Genomic DNA, 21,291 nt, shown 5'->3' with positions numbered 1-21,291 from the left:
GAGATGTCATATTTTAATTTAAAATCAATAACCGCTTGAATTAGTACGTTCAGATAAAATAAAATAAAAAATTAGATTGAATCCCAATCCTTGAAAATGTAGTGAAATATGGAACTAGTCCAATAAATGCATGATGGCCCGAGAAAAAAAGTCGACTTTTAAAATTCGTTAGATAATTAATTATAAAGCAATAAAATATCACAATCAATAGAAAATTACATCTTTATACACTAAATTATTAAACTTTAAAAAACACGCAAACTTTTGTGGGAATATAACACAATTTGTACTATCCCGAATCGAGGTCGATGATCTCACCTATTTCCCCATCGAACTTGAGCTGTACAATTGCATCATCGTGACCTGTACGAACAGGTAAAATCAACCCCAGCCGAAATACCTTCGTCCAAACTAGTGCAAATACACTATTAACTCGCCCCAGATACGCAATCAAGAGTCTTAGGAGTTCAGCCTGCTCACTCTTCCGAAGCCGAGCGACTATCTCCTTTGTCGTATATACAATAACACTAGTATCAACTGAACAATAAACATCCTTTTCCAAACACACATGTGCTTCTATAGGCCGGGACACGGTTAACATACCTTCCCTGCCTATACTTTTATATACATACACTATAATTGGCTAGATGACAAAGTAGTATATGTATTCATTAACGAACGAAATGTAACATATATGTACATATGTACATATTTGGACTAGTGACTGATTATGACATCCAAATTAAAGCATCTCATCAAAATTTAAATCGTTTCCAAAGCTTTCGAAATCTATATGTATGAGAGTGTATGAAAAGAACGTTTTCTTTAATATGAAAATTTTTACTTATATCCAAGTATCGGTTTGAAGTGGCTGTCTGTAAATTACACAACGTAGTCAATTTCCTCCGGTGTCGTTATTTCGGTCAAAATATACGAATACACGTTTATTTATATGTATGTGTTATGTTTTATATATACATACATATATAATGTATAAAGTTGTCGAAGTTTACTGGCAACAGACCGTTCAGTGATATATTTCTCGATCGGCGCAACTTCTTACTTCCTACGTTTGATTTATTCACCGTGATTTATGGTTCAATTTATTTTTCCTCCAACAACTTTTAATCCTTCCTAATCTCGGGGAATAAACACGCGAAGAATCATTTGCGATTTTTCCTAAGAAATTTTCGCATTAGTGCACTTTTAATTTGATTTTTTTTATTTGAATCTTTAATATACATACAATACCAGTCGGAAAGTTTCCAACGTCGTGAAGAAGATTTAATCCTAGAATGGAACCCTCCTAGCCGCGAAGGTGGTTTCATGAGTGGACACCTTTATACTTTCACCACCTCATACAATCTTTTCAATCATCATTATATATATTTTAACAATAATAGAAAAACAAATAAATATAATCATCATTATATTTATTTGTTTTTCTATTATTGTTGTTTTATTTTTTCTTATGTATTTGATCTTTTATGTATTGTCTGGCCACAGTGTCATATTGGGGTGACCTGTAAAGACTCTGTGGTATACTTGTATATTAAAATAAATAAATAAATAAATATATATATATATATATATATATATATATATATATATATATATATATATATATATATATATATATATATATATATATATATATATATATATATATATATATATATATATATATATATATATATATATATATATATATATATATATATATATATATATATATATATATATATATATATATATATATATATATATATATATATATATATATATATATATATATATATATATATATATATATATATATATATATATATATATATATATATATATATATATATATATATATATATATATATATAGGAAGTCCGCTGGGTAGTAGGGAGGATTGCAGGAGAGAGACAAGTAAAAGTGATCTCAATTCAATCTTATACGTTTATTTAGAACAATAGGTACTCGATGCGCATACGCACCCGGACTGACGTCACAGCGCGACGCTACTGTCACTACCGGACAAGGTTCGGTAGTACCAACCTTAACATTAATACATACAGTGCATAATACCAACTGTTCGGCATGAGCCACATCATTATACATAATTATAATCATTTTATATTAATATCCTACATTCGGCCATATCTGACAAAACATTCGTCCTCGAATGACATTCATCATCTTTCATTCTTTATAATGTTTCATATTTCATTCAAATAAAACAGTATCACTTCAATCTCCAAGCATTCATCACTTCTATTGAAGATTTAACAAAATTTGACCTATCGAGTTCTCCCACTTCATATACATCATACTGATTGTTGTCTCTTACTTTACAATCAACCCGATACGGTCCCATGAATTTAGGTCATAGTTTCATTCCCGATTCAAATTGTGAATCCTTTTCTATTCCAACCAAATCTTCTTCTTTGTACTGCTTTTCTGATGTTCGTGTCTTATTGTATGTCCGTCTGTTTTTCTTCTTGAATTTATTATACAAAATATCTTTATTCGATAAAATATTTTTATCTGAAACATTTTCTTTCTGCACGCTGTTAGTCAATCTCTTTTTCCAAGTTTCTTTTTTTGAAACAGCATGCAATTCTCCCGGCTCCATCTAATATTCTGATATTTCAACAGACACCTCCGCCTGTAGATCAGTCTTCCTTCTCGGTATAATGCTTTTTGAAGAACACTCCTTGTTTGATATCAAGTCTTCAAGCTGTTCCAAGCGTAACTTCATAAAATTTCTCTCCGTTCTGAGCTGTGAAATTTCTTTGTTTCTCTCCGCTAGCTCTTCTTGTACTGTATTGAGATTCTCGCTGAGAACAATCAGTTCCTCACTATTATTCTTCTGTTTTTCTTCCGTTGACCCGACATCTCCGGTCATCGTTTGTTTTCTTTTCTCGGTGACAACTATGTTCGCAAATAGAATTTGTGTCATCTTCTTTTCTTCCTCATCGGTGACAAGTTCTTCACCAATATTCTCTCTTGGCAGTTTTTCCATATCGGACTCTATACAGATTTCCATTAAAGGTATATTTACATTATCTATTGTATTTACAGTAGATTCCGATACATCTTTTCCTTTTCTCATCGGACATTTTGCATATACATGTCCAAAGCTGTTGCATTTGTAACATTTCGGTCCTCTGTGCTTATTTCTACACTCTGATGACCTATGTCCTTTCCTGTTACAATTGAAACAAACTATACTGTATTTGTTTTCTTCTGTATCCTTCTTTTGATACATGTGTTTGTTTGACACTCCGTCGTCTTTCCTCAAATTCCAGGGAACATCTTTTCTAACATTAATTTTTTCATATGTCTCCGCTTTCTCTTTGAATTCTTTAAAGTTTTTAGCTCCATATAAAATTATTTTATTTGAGCTTTCGTCTTGAATACCATCAATAACATACTGGATGATTACTTCTGCTTCTAGGTTTATCCGACTACCTATTTCTCGCATATTTATTATATATTCTTTGATGCTCTCTTCTCGTCGTTTTACTCTAGTCATTAATAATTTATGTATCCATGCACTATTTGTAACTGTTTTGAATTCTTCTATTAGAATATTTTTCAATTTTCTCCATGTTGTTATTCCCCGTTGAGATTGTATTAACAACTTTGCTACTCCCGTCAATGACTTTTTGGCATACATGAGCTTCCTTAAGTCGTCCAAATTCGTCATCTGGGCCAGCTCTTCAAATTCTGCTATCCATTTCTCCACAGGATAGTCTTCATTTCCGTTAAACGGCGATATAGAGTCTTCTACATATCGAAATGACAATAAAGGCACATCTCGCCTTGATACTGGGATCTGCTTAAAACTTCCTAAGCTTTGTTCATCTTCTTGGTCGTTGTCCTCAGCTTGGTTCGATTCTTCATCGTCTTCATCTTGGACCAAATTTTTTAAGAATGATCCAATATGATCAGCAATATCGTTCATTGTCCCGATCATTTTTATATTTAAAATCCGACATATCATTATGAGATTATTTACAGGCATATTCTTTACTTTTTCTATTATCTTTTCATATTCTTCCGATGAAGTATCTAATCTATAACCCGAAAATGCTTTCAAATTCTTTTTCAACTGTCTCGATTGTCCAATTTCTCCAAACATAAACAAATATAACGCTCTTATCTCACTCAGTTCCGCTTCATTCAAACTCCGCTTAACATTCTCAAACGATTCTAACGTCGCCATTTTGCAAATAAAATTAAATACAATGACAAATGAACAAATAGAATGGTAAATAAACAAATAGAATGTCAATTATAACCTAAAGAGTTTCAACACAACTCATCAAAATCGTTGCACTAATATACGGTGGGGCATATAGACTTATGCACACAGCACTGAACCGTAATCACTGAACACACACACAAACACTGATATAGCATCAGGTGATCAGCTCTCGATGAAATCGTCGCAGCTGATATCCTCGTCGTGGTGGTGGTCATCGGTCATCAGTCATCAGGTCGTCTTAGCTAGTCATTTGCTAATGTGGTGAATTTCGGCGAAAGAAACCTTTCTTGACACAGCTGTCCTCGCGCCCATCTCGTGACAATAATAAAATGCTGCATTGTTTGTAATTAATTGTACAGGAAGGTGTATTGGGGTCTTCCTGTCAAGCCTTCCTGGTATACATATGTATATCTATGTAAAAAATAAAATAAATAAATGAAGTTTTGTGTTCGGGCTTTCACATTATATTTTATATTTCAAAATGAGCCTTTTTATTAGACTTGAACAGCATCGTTATACATACATTTACCGTGTAGTAGCAAATCTCGTTCATTCTAATATCCTAATTCCGCAAATTTGTAATTTGAATATATTATACAGTTAATAAGTACAGGGTGTAGAAGTAATAGGTGTCCATTGCCCAACGCTGCAGAGACCGTCGTCTAATAATAATTAAACTTCATTAACTTTAATTTATTAATCCAACTTTGCAACGTTACATTGTTTTAGCGCAATTAGATATTAAGGACGATTCCCCGCCACACCTCGCACCCCCTCCTCTCCAGACAAATATTAAATTCTTAGCCCATTATCTTAATTAAATTTTCACCGGGTGCTATTTCAAAAATAGCTTAGCTCAAAGCTTACAGCGGAGAAAAAAAATGTTCTAATTAATAATTCACTTCTTTTTTTCCTACCGTTTTCCATCCGAGTTGAATATAATGATTGCTTAAAGGCGGATGAGATTATTGTCAACTTTGACGACTCGTATATTGTTGAAAATAAATAACGAGAAGATTTTTGTGACAAAATTTAATATACATATACTATGTTCATTTTTATTGTATTTAAAAAAATAATAATTTGTTAATTTATATTAGAAAAATTTGGGATTTTCCACGGAGTAATTACGATGCAATTTGCTTATTTTAAACTTTAATTTATTTTTTTATTTTAATTTACATATAAGCCACAGTAGCATTTCTGAATAAACTAACGCGTCACTGACCAGACATACATATAAGCATAAATACAAATACTATATATATATATATAAGCAAATTAGCAATATGTCATAGATAAAAAAAAATTAAATCATATTCAAATAGTGGTGACATAGTGGGTATGATGGTTTTTGCAAATTCCATGGAGGAATCGCTTCAACAATGAAATCAGATAAATTGGCAAACTCTGATAGGAAATGATCGGCTTTGAGTCACAAATATCCAAGTCTGACCAGAAGCATTTAAAGATTATACTCAGAATAAATTCTTTTCAATTGCGGTCAGCTCGCGGGATTGAACCCGGTGACCTCTCTGTGCTTAGTATCAATGCAACCATTGAGCCACGCTACTGGCTAAATATATATGTATGTACATATATGTGTTAATTACGTATTTTGAAAATTTCGTAGTCTCTAAGATATGATGTGATGTACTAAATTTTATATTTTTTGAATCAAGATTTAAAATTGTAGATCTTGTACATCTTTAAATACATACAAACATACGTATGTGTTAGAATAAGGCTAGTAAAATTGTCCAGCACTGCCCAGGTCGGTGAAAATTGAAAGAAAAATAAAAAGCGATACTTTTTCAGAACTTATTGTAGACGGCTAAATTAAATCAGCTAAATATGAAAATTTTGTAAATTTGCATTTAGAATAAATAAACACATATGAAGCTTAATTTTAATCTTATTAGTAGACCGAATATTTGTCATGTATGTATATTTCTTTGGCACATTTTTTTTATATTTTAGTATTTTAATATACCATGTTTATAATTTTATACCAAATAGAATATTCAGTTTTAGCATATGTGCATGTATATTTCTTTTACATATACATAATTATAAAACTTATTGTACATCAATTTCAATGCTTTTTAGCACAATATTTGAAATACACACAGATTTGTACTTAAAATCAAAACGTAAAATGACAGAAAATATTGATATGAGAAGATATACAAATAAATGTGCTTACTAGCAGAAAAATGAAGCTAAATGATAAGAATGCAGTTTTAATCATTTACACAATCGGTTATTGAAGAAAAACTCAAGGCTTTCTCAAATAAAATTTGAAATTGAATATCAGACCCACCTTTCGTGTATTCATCGGTTCCCAACGGTTGAAAAACCTCAAAGTTTTCCCGGAAAATTCACGCATGGGGGTTGACTCCGACTGTTGACTCATCGACTGCAATAACCGACATAATGACGCACAAAGTCCGACACGAGGAAAAATCGACACTGCTCGTATTAGAGAGGACCCAAATTTGAATAAGCCAAGCCCCAAGACTTTGACGAGGGAGAAAAAAAGGCCAAACCGCACAACAATAGGGAACGGTAGAAGAAGAAGAAAAAAATGAGCACAAGAGGATAACTGAAATTATCATTTTTCTTCCCGAGAATACGTCTTTTATCCGGAGAGCCGCTGCCACGACAGCTGTGTCGCATTATAATGAGATATTTATATTTTTCCTCCTCTCTGTGGATATTTGAATTTTAAATAACGAATGGATCGCGAACGGCGGACAGTCGAGAGACGAATGGGCAGGCTCTTTGGGGAGGATATGGGGGGGGGGGGGGGGTAACCCCTTAATAGATTCGCATTTAGGGTATTATGTCCTTAATCAGGTTTTCCCCGTCTCGGCGTTTTGTTAAGGGGTTGTCGTCGTTCTTTGAAGCATTTTCTCCTCCCTCATCCCCCCATGTACCGATGAATATCGACAACGCCAGTCAAAGTGATCGGTTTATCTAGAGCAAATATTCGTACTGATAAAAACGTATCTTTGCATCTCTATTAAATTAAGTTTTACAATTTAATTTAATTTGGTTAGTAATTATAGTATTATATTATTCTAATGTTAATCTACAGCATAATAGGAAAAAGAGCTCAAAAACCTATTTACAATCCTTATAAATTCTCAAAATACATCTAATACATAATATTAATTAAAGACTCTCTAAAGTCGATGACCTAAAGCAGATTGTATTTAGGTAATCTGTGTTTATACCTGAAGCGTATAGACATTTTGTTGTAATCACCGAGTATAGACATTTCGTTGTAATAATTTGTTGTAACTATTTAGTAGTAGTATTGGTAAAACAAATTTAGAGAGTCATTTTTATCAATACTTTTAGATATTTTGTATTTTATTGGGCCAAAACTTTCCATATCTGCATATGTCTGAGCTGGAATATATTTTATATATTAATTATACAATAAAAAATACAACCCATACACAATTATTTAAAAAATTCGCCAATTCTATACTGAGAAATGCAACAATTATTGGGATTGATATCTACTTCGTTTTGGACTTTTGCACACATATGTACATAGATTATCAATTTCAACCAGTGTGCGTCGCTTTTATTTTGACTTATTTAATTTTTGAATTAAACTACAGTTTGTTGGATTTATGGGACTGAAATGATAATGAATATATTTCATAGAAAATATATACATACATATTGCCGTTTACCATGCATACACTTTTCAATCTTTCGACTTAAGATCTTAACATTTTCGATCTTTGCTTTTCGATCTTTCGACTGTTGATGCAGTGAACCAGACCCAATTATGTAAACGTGAAAATAAATTTAATATAATTTTTGGAATATTAAATTTGAAATGAAAAATATTTAGAGACGTAGACGTCTCTAAAAGTTAAAAACTTTTAGGGACGTCTACGGATAAATTTGATAAATTTATTCGAATTTCTATTAAACTCGATTTTTTGCGAGAAATAAATAGGACAGAGTTTCCAATTTGTTCGATTCCTTTCAACGAAACTAGATAAGTTGATAAACTGTGATGAGAAACATACAAGATCTGGCCAGCAGTACAGCCAGGGATTGAAGCCGTGACCATTCAGTTGAAAGCATTATACGCGTTAAAGCGTTTATTGCTGTCTATAAAAATCGGGCACAAATGTATGCAATCATCCAATATTATTAAAAAAACAAAATTCGTTAATGACAAAATCTAATTATTTCTGAGATGACACACAAAAAATATAAATTTAAATGTTGGCACAATCCGTTTAATAATGTAAAAATAAATTGTATGGTAGCTACCTTTTTGACTTTTATAGGAGGAAAAAGTTCCGGTTTACCTAATTTTTTGTATTTGTTTTTATTACCTGATATTAATGTAAAGGATTATACTGTAATTTTCTAGTGAAAAACACACACATGTTAACAGGAAAAATCTCCAAAGTCAATAGCAATAGTACTAAATTCGTTTGAGATAACTTCGGACGCTTAATCCAACCCGGAGACACTATTTGCAGGGCATATTTTACTTATTAGATGTTATCATAAGTTAAACCGTTAAATGTTAATAGTATTATCCATTAATTCAATTTAATTGTATTGTATGTATGTACAATTTAAACTTTTTTCATGTTAACATTCGGCAGTATATATCTCCGAATTTAATCTAATTGTTTTGTCTTTATAATGTAAGACTTGTCTCATGTTTATCACTCGGCAGTATTTATCTCCGAGTTAAAATTTACTGTTTAATTTCACCAGTTAAATTTCATACTCATGATCTTGGCAGCATTCGTCTCCAAGCTAATTCAATGTAGCATTGTAATCAGTTCATGTTTACATGTTTATAACCTGACGGTAGTTATCCGCAGGTATTATGAATACATAGGTTAAATTTTACTGTTTACATTATCTATGTGACTCATAGAGTAGATAAATGTCATAACAAGGAACATCTCAATTTTTAATGTCGAGATACATATTTGTAATCATAGCTCACATTTATGTCCTGTTTGTAGGAATGAACTGGTTAACGTTCTAACGTTTACTTTTAATTCAGCAACGTTGTTTTGCGGATTTATGAAATTTGAAATCAATTTTAACTTTTTTTTTAACTTTTTGATCATTACACTCACTCGTTAATGTTTAAAGGGTTGTAGTGGTTTCACTGTTTGTATTATCTAAGTTAACACTCAAGATTAAGAATGCTTTAATGTTTTAAATCATATTCAATTACGGTCCACTTGCTTTTACTCAAAGTATACTTATTTTGGAAGACTTACTCATAGCTTCATTAAGGATTTCAAAAATTTTAATGTAAATAAAAAAATATAATATTCAAACAGAGGTATATTTCATATTCTAAATGTTATTGAATCAATAAATTAATTTTATCCTCTCATTGGATGAGGCAAAAGGTTTCATTTCCCATCCTCTATTGAATTATTGTAAGAACTATATAACTTGTTGTAAACGATTCACCAGTGATGCTATAACTCTTTGTAGATGAACTGTATTAAAAACAGGTCTTCTAAGTGGGACTATGTTCCGACTTGGTTTGACGTGTTGCAGTAGACTGTCGGGTCAATGCATTTGTTTCGAGGAAAATTATTTCATTGGATCTCTTCGTATATACTAAATCGTCACCAAATCATAATTCTCAATGGTTTTAAATCATCACTTAGACATATTCCTTCCGGTGTTCCACAAGGGTCGCATTTAGGTCCCTTATTCTTTTTACTCTATATTAATGATATCTCATACATCTCCAAACATTCCTTTATACTTCTTTACGCTGATGATTTAAAAATTTACAAACCAATATACACCATAGACGATTGTCTATATGTTGTTTAAAAAGTGATCTTTTTATTAATCTAGAAAAATGCTCTATTTTAAATTTCACTAGAAATTATTACCAATCACTATCAATTAAATCATTCAATCCTTAACACGTCATCTTCTATTAAGGATCTTGGTGTAATACTCAATAATAAACTAGATTTCTCTGAACATATGTATTTCTTTTATTACCAACAAATCATTTAAATCTCTTGGATTCCTACTCCGCTCAACAAAACCCTTTAATGATCCTTATGTACTTAAATTACTTTATTTTTCCTTTGTAAGGTCTCACCTTGAATTTGCCTCAATTATCTGGTCACTTTTTTATTTATCCCATATTAATTGTATTGAGATAGTTCAACTTAAATTTATTAAATCCTTACGCTACCTTTTTCCTACCTATACCCATTCTACTGTTTCCGACACTTTTAAAATCCTATCTTTTAACAATCTTTCTGTCAGGCGACGACATACTGATGCTATATTCTTCTTTAAGCTCATAAATGGTTTCCTTGATTGTTCTGATTTACTGAATAAGCTTAATTTCAGAATCCCAGTTCGGTACTCTAGATACGTTGCACTCTTTTCACTTGATCCTTTCAATACTAATTCCCAAAAATATTCTTATCTGCAGCGCGTTTATCTTATGTTTAATGGAGAGCTGAATGAGGTTGATCTATTTGGTATTTCCCTACATCAATTCAGGTCTAACATCAAGAGAATCTTGACCGATTGATTAATTTCTTCTCCTATTCTATTATATTTCATATAATAGATCACGCTGGGGCGCATTGTGCCCGAGAATGATGCGGACTCATATTCCCCACGTGTAAATTTTATATCTCAATAAATCTTCATCAAAACCAATTACCGAAGGCTACAATATATTTAAAAAAATAAATTGAATGAAACTTATGATACCTATTATACAAGTATAAAAAGTTTTAGCTCAATAAATCGAGCGATTTAGGAGACAATTAAATTCAAAGAAATATATAAAAGGAGACCCACAGGAAGGAATCACATTCATTGGTATTTCAGTAACTGATAAGTTTCAATTTGATAAGATTAGTGGTGTTCAAATATGTAATCTACAAAATACACACACACATCAGTCAAAGCCATGGGGTCGAATTTTCTAAAACTCAACGCCTCTGTCTAAATTTAAAATCACGACCAATAAGTGGACCATATCGGCGTTTGTAACTTCCGGGTCCTTATTTGAGCTCTGATTCAATTTGGATCAGAGTTGTGGGCAAAGCTGGATGGGATGGGTGTGTGCGTTCTCCGCACAGGGCTCGTATTTCACCGTTAGCGCGCCAAAACCACCCCTTTGGCTGAGCTATAAAACAAATAAACTACCCCTGAGTGGGTGGTTGGGCATGAGGAGGGAGGGGGGTGGTAGGGGGTAGTAAGTAACTGCGATCTTTGGAAAACTACTTCGCAGGAAACTAACCAATCGGCCTCGGGGCCAATTGAAACACTTGTACGGTCGTCAAGCAATCTTCATACCTGAGCTCGTCTCACATGGTTTAAAATAATTTTCAAAATTTGAAAATTTCATTCGGTCCGGGGGGTTGCGAAAGTCCACTAAAACCTTGGCACGTGCCTAGGGCGCCATAGACAAGGGGCGCTGCGAGGCACCCCCAATTTCTTTTTTTGATTATTTAAATGAAAAAATAATTTGGCTTTCTTTGAACCTGTAAAACATTCTATATTTAACTTAATTTTCCTACTCGAAGTAATAATACCTATGGTAAAAAATTATAAGTTTCGAGTAACGCAGGATGTTGACTGTCAAATATCATCGACTCACGAAAAAACTACAAACTGTCGTCGGTACACATGGTAATTTGGAATTTTATTTTATATAAAATACAACTAAAATATATGTATGTATATATATACATGTGTTTGGATGGATTTGCTTCACGAAATTAAATATCTTGACCAATCATATTCGAAAGAAGAAATGTTACTCTACAAAATTTTTCAATTCATTGTTTAATATAAATTAATGTCTAGAGTACGGATAGCCAAGGTGCCGCTCCTTGTTCCGTTGTTGTAAATGCTTTGTAAAAAAGGTTCGGCAAACCTTTAACAATACATTTACAACATTTGAACAATAAACGGCACCTTGGTTATCCGGGCTCTATTAATATCTTCATTTCGGAATTGATTCACAATATTTTTTTTTCTTTTCTTTTAATTTCTTTTCTAATAATGCCAAAACTACGCTTTTCCAACGGTGCAAATTAATAAATACATGGGAACTGTGTCATCATGTGAATTATTGACAAACATGTCAACTTATAATTGCGTCATTTGAGTATAGAAGTGTTTCCTCTTCCCTAAAGGACTCTACATCGAGGAGAATAATCGAATACATCAAAACGCGGAATAAAGACAGGAAAATGGAATATTTTGAATGTAGCTGGCTGGAAAGGCAGAGTAACGTTTAGCAAGGCGTGGTTTGTAATAAGACAAACGTTGTTGCGGCGGGCGGCTGCCTCCCACCACCCACTGCTCTCAGCCCATTGCCCACAGCCCACAGCCAACGCCCACAACTGCCGATCGTCTCGGAGACAAGACCCTCGCGTTTGCAACGTCTGCCCCAGGGATAACGAGACGTTCGCCATCGTCGAAGAGGACATCTTTGAGTGCTAAATCCCATGCCCGAGTCATCACATCGGCATCCGAGTCATCACATCGGCATCCGAGTCATCAACTCGGGCCACCACATTTAATTGAACGCGTCAACACGTGCGGTCCCGACATAAACTTTTGTAGTTTATTTAATATTTTTTAACGCATTGTAACCGAGTGAGTATCATTAGTCATTACAACATTGACAATGTGAAACGCGAAAGATTTAACTTTTTCCATTACCATAATAGTTTCGAAATTAAATCTATCCAGTGATTGAAAAAGATGTATTCTATGTATCTACACAAATAACTGGTATATAGGTACTTGGGTACTAATTGGAAAAAGTCCACAAATATTTCTGTCGGTTTCTCTACTTTAAAATGTACGGATGCTCCATCCAAAGTATATTTTGTGATCGCAATTGCAAGAATGTCGCTATAAATATCGTTCTTAATCGGACTCTTTATTGAGAATTCAATACTTGATACAGCCTCGTTTGATCATTTTCGGTAACTTTTCTTCAAATACGTGTCTTAACCAGCTTAATTGTAAAGGGCTTGTGTATCGATTTCAAAGTTTGGATCCTAAATCACTGTCCCCAAGGACAATTTTGGGACTTCAAAATGTCCGGTTTTCAAAAAGAGAGCAACCACTGTAACAATTAAAAAAAAAGTTCGAGAAATCCGGCGGTTCTTAAAGCAATGTTAGTTACCAAAATAAATTTCTGCAATTTCATTACAAGGCTCTTTTTTATTTTAGTTTTACTTCGCCTTTTGGTCTGACACTATTTCCTACATTTTTCCAATCGGTTTTATCTTATTTGAAATCAACACCAATAAAAAAAAATGTTTTTTAAAAACTAACCTCTTCTAAGTTTTGTATATAATATTAAGATATATAAAAATAATTATAAAATGAAAATAATGTACTAAAATAACAAAAAACAATTATTAAATAATTAAATAAAATAAAAAGGCAATTTAAACAATATTTCAACAACAAATGCGACCTGTTATTAAGACAAGCGATTCGCTGGTTTATCTCTACTCTTGTGTGACCCCCGGCATTATCGCCAAAACCACACCAGACCTCTAAGGTCAGTCGAAATCTATACGATGGTATGTATTTTTAATTATTTATTCGATTTATTGTAACATGTGTTTGTGAATTTTGTAGATTTTTTGATCACCGTTAGTCCTATCGATAAGAATTATATTTTGACCTCAACCAGAAGTAGTATTTTTACTCTAAAGCAGGCCTGGGCAAACTTTTTGGATGAAGGGCCACATTAGAAATTAAAAATGAGCGGCGGGCCGCAAGTAAAATACTGTTTTTAGATATACATCGTAAAAGGAATTAGAACATAATTTTTTTTTAAATTTCATACAAAAAATAATTTAATTTGACGAATGAAACTGTTTTACGTCTTTAACAGTTTTTTTTAATTTCGGGAGGAAATTTTGTAGTTGAAATTCTTAAAAATGCTTGTAAAATTTCATCTGTGATGCTTTATTGTAAAGAATTTTTATTAATATTCACGATTGAAAATGTTTGTTTACATATGTATGTAGGTTGAGCAAAATCTCTAAGTTTGTCGAATTTTTCCGTATTAGGGCGTTGTAAAATTTTTAAAATTTCTTCATGATGGTGTAATTCTCTTAAATCAGCTGTAAATATATAATCTTAATTTATATCTCCGTCGATACGCTGTCAATATATATTGACATATGCAATTGATTGCTTATAATTCTCAAGCCTATCTCAATTTTTCAGAAGTCGCCAAATCTTCATGGAAACTCACCACTTAAATCGTTGATAATTTCACCATATTCTTCAAATTTATTTTCTGCTATCATCAACAATTTCATGGTTGAAAAGTGGTCTACCCGTTTAATAAATAAATAGTGAAGAAACAGTCGTAGTCTTAATTTAGATCCATTCAAACTTTTCACCATATCATGGACATATAAATTTTTCCCTTGGAACACTGTGTTGAAAGTATTTAAATGTTTCACGATGTCCAAAGTAAATGCAAAATCACGCAGTCAGTAATTATCAGTTAATTCTGGAAAGTCGATAGTATTTTCATTTTTAAAAATAGAACGATTTCTTCTTTTGTATCTCATACTCGGCCTCGAATAAACCACGGCCCCGAGTCTCCGGCGTCCCTTCAATGGGACAGGGGTGCTAAGAATCCCCGGACTCAAAGTGGTGAACGTACGAAAAATTGGTACATGGAACGTTAGGACCATGTATCAAGCAGGTGAAATTGAAAATCTGCAAATAGAAATGAAAAAAAAACCAAATACAGATGCCAAATACAGAAACTTTATTCCGTTATCTGAACGAGTCATGATGATACAATTAGCAGGAAAACCTATAAATATTAACATAATATAAGTGTATGCCCCCACTTTCGATAAAGAAGAAAATGAGATTGAAGAATTTTATCAACAAATCAAAGAATTGATGACATATACGAAAAAACATGATGTTAACATTATAATGGGAGATTTAAACGCCAAAGTTGGAGACGAAGAAACAATGGGTATAAATGGTCGCTTCGGACTTGGAGAAAGAAATGAGAGAGGAGACAGACTAGTTCAGTTTTGCCAGGAAGAGCAGTATGTTATCTTGAATACTTTCTTTAAGCTACCTAAAAGAAGATTATACACATGGAAATCCCCAATGGACTGTCCTGAAAATATTGTGCGAAACCAAATTGACTTTATTTTGATAAACAGTAGATTTAAAAATAGTATAAAATCGGTGAAAACCTACCCTGGTGCAGACGTGGCATCCGATCATAATCTACTTTGTGGGAAATTGAAGATAAGACTTAAAAAAAATATTTTAAGAGCATCAAAACCTAAACCAAGATTGGATTTAGAGCTGCTTAAAAATCTTACGACCCACGAACAATTTACAAAAGATCTCAATAAAAATTTAAAAAAAAAATGTATTGAAGAAAATAGTAATGTAAACTTTAAGTGGGAAGGTATGAAATCAGCAATGACCCAATCTGGGAAAAAGTTTCTTGAAACAAATCAAATAATTAATAAAAAACAACCTTGGATGACGGATGAAATTATACATTTAATGGAAGAACGTAGAAAACACAAACATAATAATCCAACACAATATAAAAATATTCACCGCCAAATTCAAAGGAAAATTAAAGAAATCAAAGAAAAATGGATGGAAAATAAATGTAACGAAATTGAAAAATTACAAGAAAAACACGACGAATTTAACGTACATAAAAAACTAAAAGAAGCAACAGAATCATTCAGAAAAAAAGATTTCATACTCCTTAGGAATAAAAATGGAAAAATCATTTTAAATATGGATGAGAAGAAATCAGAATGGACGAGTACACAAAATTGCTCTTTAAAGACAATAGAGAAACCGGAGGGCATATTGAAGATCCAGAAACGGGACCATATATATTGAAATCCGAAGTGGAACATGCTATAAAACTAGCAAAGAGTCGGAAAGCTACTGGACCGGATCTGATTCCTGCCGAATTTCTCAAGTTATTGGACGAAGATAACATAGAAGATCTAACAAAACTCTTCAATAAAATATATTTATCAGGCGAAGTACCTAGCGATTGGTTACAAGCCATATTTATCCCGTTGCCCAAAAAGAGTAACGCGAGGACGTGTAGCGACTTCAGAATAATTAGCCTAATGAGTCACACATTGAAGATAATACAGGGCAGAATTTACTCACGGTGTGAAGAGGCGATTAGCAGAGCTAACAAGGCTTGGGTACCCGAGAGGCCCTTTTCTGTATGAAAACACTACTCCAAAGATGCAGAGAAGTCCGTAAACCTGTGTACATCTGCTTTATAGACTTTGAAAAGGCCTTTGACCGTGTCCAACACGCTCGCCTGATGGAAACATTAAAAAATATTGGCCTGGATGACAGAGATGTCAGATTGCTACGAAATATTTATTGGAATCAGACTGCAGTAGTACGTGTCGATGATCAATTCACTGATGAGATTCCTATAGAACGGGGCGTCAGGCAAGGATGCATCCTATCACCTACTCTTTTTAACACCTGCACCGAATCCATCTTCCACGATGCTCTCCAAGAGGCAGAGGGCATCAAGGTGGGCGGCGAGACGATCACCAATATAAGATATGCTGATGACACGGCACTAGTCGCTGAAAATTTAGCAGACCTGCAAACATCTCTAGACCGTGTACATCAAGAAAGCAATCGAAGAGGTCTGCGCATAAATCTAAAGAAGACAAAATTTATGATAGTAGATAGAATGCAAACAGACACCGGGAATCTAACCTTGGATGGAGAGGTGATAGAAAGAGTAAAAAGATTCAAATACCTGGGTACCTGGCTGAATGAAGAGATGGACCCAGATGAAGATTTAAGAATCCGCATCGAGATGGCTAGAACAGCATTTGTAAAAATGAAGGCGGCGCTTACAAACAAGCATCTCAATCTTCATACGCGGTTGAGATTCGCGAAGAGCTACGTCTGGACAGTATTACTACACGGATGTGAGACGTGGACTTTTGAGATGTGGGTCTATAGGCGTATGCTGAAGATTCCGTGGACCAAAAAGATATCAAACGAAGCTGTCCTCGGCATGATGGGGAGAGGCAGGGAACTTGTTTCTGTCATTAAGCGGAGAAAGATGGAGTACCTCGGACACATGATACGGGGTCCAAAATACGAATTTCTCCGTTTGATAACCATGGGGAAAATAGAAGGAAAAAAATGGATTGGCAGGAAAAAGTTATCTTGGCTTCGAAACATGTGCATGTGGACCGATATGAGCGCCGAAGATCTGTTCCGAGCCGCTGAAGACCGATGCGGATATATTCAAATAATCGACGAGGTGGTCGCCAACGTCCGGATGCGGACAAGGCATTAACAAGAAGAAGAATCTCATACTCGCCGAAGTATTTTTCCTAGGCTAAGCCATCGAATATGATAAATAACATCTGTGAACTCAGATTCAATATCTTGAAGAAAATCAATGAATTGTCTGTGTTTCAAGCCACTCGATCGTATTAAATTTACGAGTTTAATAATACAAGATATCACATGTTCAACTTTTAACACATTTTTGTACAATACTTGTTGATGTGTAATACAATGATTTATAATTAAATTGTAATCAGGACAATTTTCGCAAATTTTATCCTAGATAAAATTTGATCTTTAAGTGATTCCAATGACAAAACTCTTCAATAATTTCAAATTTAGAGTTACATCCGCGTATGAAAATTAATAACTGTGCGGTATCCTTTCGATCATTAATTTCGTCGAGAGCTATCGAGTACCTTGTGATCGATTATAATATTGATGATAATTGATCATTAAAGTTTGTGGTCTAGTTTGGCCTAAATTCGAATTGTATCTTATGTCAGAAACGATAAAACATTTAACAAATCAACATAAAAAATTTTAGATCAGAAAATAGTCAATTTTTTTGAATTTTGCTCGTGAGCTGCACCAAAATACTTGGCGGGCCGCATGCTCTAGAGAATCTATGTTATCAAAATCCTTTAGATGTATTGAACTGAAATATATGTAAAATTTGGTGAACCGGAAGTGGCAGTTTACCCTTAAAACATGCGTTTTTTTTTCACACCACTGAACGTATTGAACTGAAAATTTATATTTGTATTTTTTATGTACTTTTTAAGAGTTTAAAAGGTTTTGGGTAGATAGCATAAACCGGAAGTAGTAATTTTTTTTAAAAATAATATTTCATTATTTTATTTTGACCTTTTAAATTATTTTAATATTCTTGATATTTACTGTGTATAGTATTGATACTGATTTTAAGTAATAAAAAAAATTTGAACAAAATCCGACAATCGGAAGTAGAAGTTTTGTCTTGTGCAAGTTTCCATACATTTGCACTCAATATGTATCGAAAATGCTGTCATAGTTATTAGTATTTCATAATCTGTCTGTACGGTTCAATATCGAATTTTGTTTTAAAACTTTCTTATATTCCTCATATAGATAAAGTCATGGGTTGGTCATACTCGAATTTTTTTTTTAATGACCTAATGCATATTAGAGTTGATTCTGACTGTGAGGTCATTCAGAATAATTTAAACTCTTTGTGCGGTTGGGCGACTGGAGACCAGACCCTCGTGTCTGCAACGTCTGTCCCAGGGACTACGAGACACTCGCCACTGTCGAAGAAGACATCTTCATGGTGAGTGCTAATCCCATGCCCAAGACATCGTATAGACATCCCAGTTCAGGCCCCCCACATCGAATCGTACGGTCAGCACGTGCAACCTTGGCCCGACATTCCACAAGATACTGCTACTGATTCAATAATAGCCAAAATCATCACAACGAAAAAAAAATCGGATGTGACCAACCTACGACTTTATCTATGTATTCGATGAATATAAGAAGGTTACAAAACAAAATTCGATAATTAAACATACATACACGTTCATATATACTGGCTATGAGAGTGTTTTCGATAAAAATTGAGCGCAAATGTAGGGGAACTTACAAAAGACAAAAGTTTTACTTCAGGTTAACTGATTTTGTATTAATTACTTAAAATTTCTATAAATATTATACACATTTAAATATCAAGATGGTCAAAATAATTTAAAAGGTCAAAATAAAATAATGAAATATTGTTTTAAAAAAAATTACGACTTCCGAATTACGAATTCTGATCAAAACCGTATCAAATCTAAATACATAAAGAATACAAATATAAATTTTCAGCTTGATGCGTTCAGCGGTGCGGAAAAACCCGTGTGGTCACAACATGTTCAACTTTTCTTAGAAGAAAATATCTCTAAATATTTTTTTGTTTTCCATAACATTGATATAAGGATTAAATAAACTTGAATTTTCTCGTGAAGAGCACACATATTAAAATGGTCTAAAAAATAGTGGAAGAAAAATCAAACAAGAGTAAACTGCCACTTTTTATATATAATTTGGTATTAAAAAATGTTTATAATATTTAATATATTATTTATTTAAAATACTTGGGGGAGGCGGCAAAGCCGATAGACCCAAGGGATATATACATATTTTATCAATTTATGCAGAATTGCAGATTAAATGAGAAACAAATATATACATATATTAAAAATGACAATATTAAAATAAAAATAAAAATAAGAACTAATAATTATATAAGATTTTGTGAAAGAAGAATTACAGAAATCCTTTAGTTTTAAAAAATATATCAAGCTTATTCTTAAAAATATTAACGTTATCAGAGATTACCATATCATTGGGATGACTATTCCAAACTGAAACCACTTTGTTTGAAAATAAGGAATCTCTGATCAATTAATTAGATTTTTACTAACCTCTTCTTACTTTTTCATTTTGGAGTTTAAGCGAGTGACCTCTGAGGTGAGTGTTTTCGTTGAACGTAATAAAATTGGACATATGACGTTTATAATGATTATTTAGTAGTTTAAAGACTTTGATTTAGTCGCCTCTTGTTCTTCTCGTCTCCAGGTGTAGTGAGATTCATTCTTTTCAATCTTTCGTTATAAGAAAGTGACTTGAAAGTGAAAGTTCGGAAGGAATCTTTGTAATTCTCCTTTGTACCCTTTCGATACATGTAATATATTTTAAAATGAGGATTCCATATGCTAAAAGAGTATTCTAATAAAGTTTTGTATATTTTTGATAAAATAGTTAAGGTCAGAAAATTGAATACACGTTTTATTACATACAAAAAATTAATTTATTACTTCATTACTTACAATATGGTTTTATTTGCTCGCCACAGAAAAGAGTTTTGTCTATAATTAGAGCTCGCATGCGGAATTGAAATTGGGGCATAGGTACGCAACGATCTGCTCGCAATTTTAAAATATAGTTTAGATAGGAGTAACGGAAAATTGATTAAACCAGATAATATTTTCATAAGATATGTAATATCTGCTATTTCTCTTCTATGCTCGAGTGGAAGAATGTGATGATTTTTACATACATCTAAGTAATTATTGGAATGATATATATCTTTAGTGCGATAACAAAAGTAGCGTATAAATTTCTTTTGAACGTTCTCAATTCTATCAATGTAGGTGGCATATCTCGGATTCCACGCTTGGGACTCATATTCTGATTTTGATTTTTAAATGCTTTTTATTATTACGAAATTATGTTCACAATACATCTTATATCTTTTTTAATAGCTACTGATCTACTGATCATTTTCTATTTTACAATTTGATTTAATTTGGTTAGTAATCACAGTATTATATTATTCTAATGTTAATCTAAAGCATAATAGGAAAAAGAGCTCAAAAACCTATTTACAATCCTTATAAATGTTCATAATACATCTAATACATAATATTAATTAAAGACTCTCTAAAGTCAATGACCTAAAGCAGATTGTGTTTAGGTAATCTGTGTTTATACCTGAAGGGTATAGACATTTTGTTGTAATCAGTAATCACCGAGACTCTTGACAAGTGTGTTAGTATGGTTATTAGTGATTCTGTCATAGAATCTACTGGTTAGTTTGTTAGTAATGTCTCTAA

General features: G+C 32.7%; 1 protein-coding gene across 8 annotated transcripts in view; it reads left to right on the top strand.

Annotated features, from left to right (window-relative positions):
• The window catches only part of LOC143920574 (uncharacterized), a 40,445-nt gene that overhangs the window by 10,561 nt on the left and 8,593 nt on the right, over window positions 1-21,291 (top strand). For 2 of the 8 annotated variants that reach the window (XM_077443500.1, XM_077443502.1), the window contains exon 5: window positions 12,466-12,931. The exons of 5 other annotated variants lie outside the window; for them this stretch is intronic. The gene's annotated coding sequence lies outside the window, so the exon portion shown is untranslated. Of the gene's footprint in view, window positions 1-12,465; window positions 12,932-21,291 lie in introns of those variants that run through there. One more of the 8 variants, XM_077443507.1, reaches the window with a different exon arrangement.

Source organism: Arctopsyche grandis, chromosome 12, assembly GCF_051622035.1.
Source record: "Arctopsyche grandis isolate Sample6627 chromosome 12, ASM5162203v2, whole genome shotgun sequence".
NCBI classification, from domain to species: Eukaryota; Metazoa; Arthropoda; class Insecta; order Trichoptera; family Hydropsychidae; genus Arctopsyche; species Arctopsyche grandis.
This window is presented reverse-complemented; position numbering and strand designations above follow the sequence as displayed.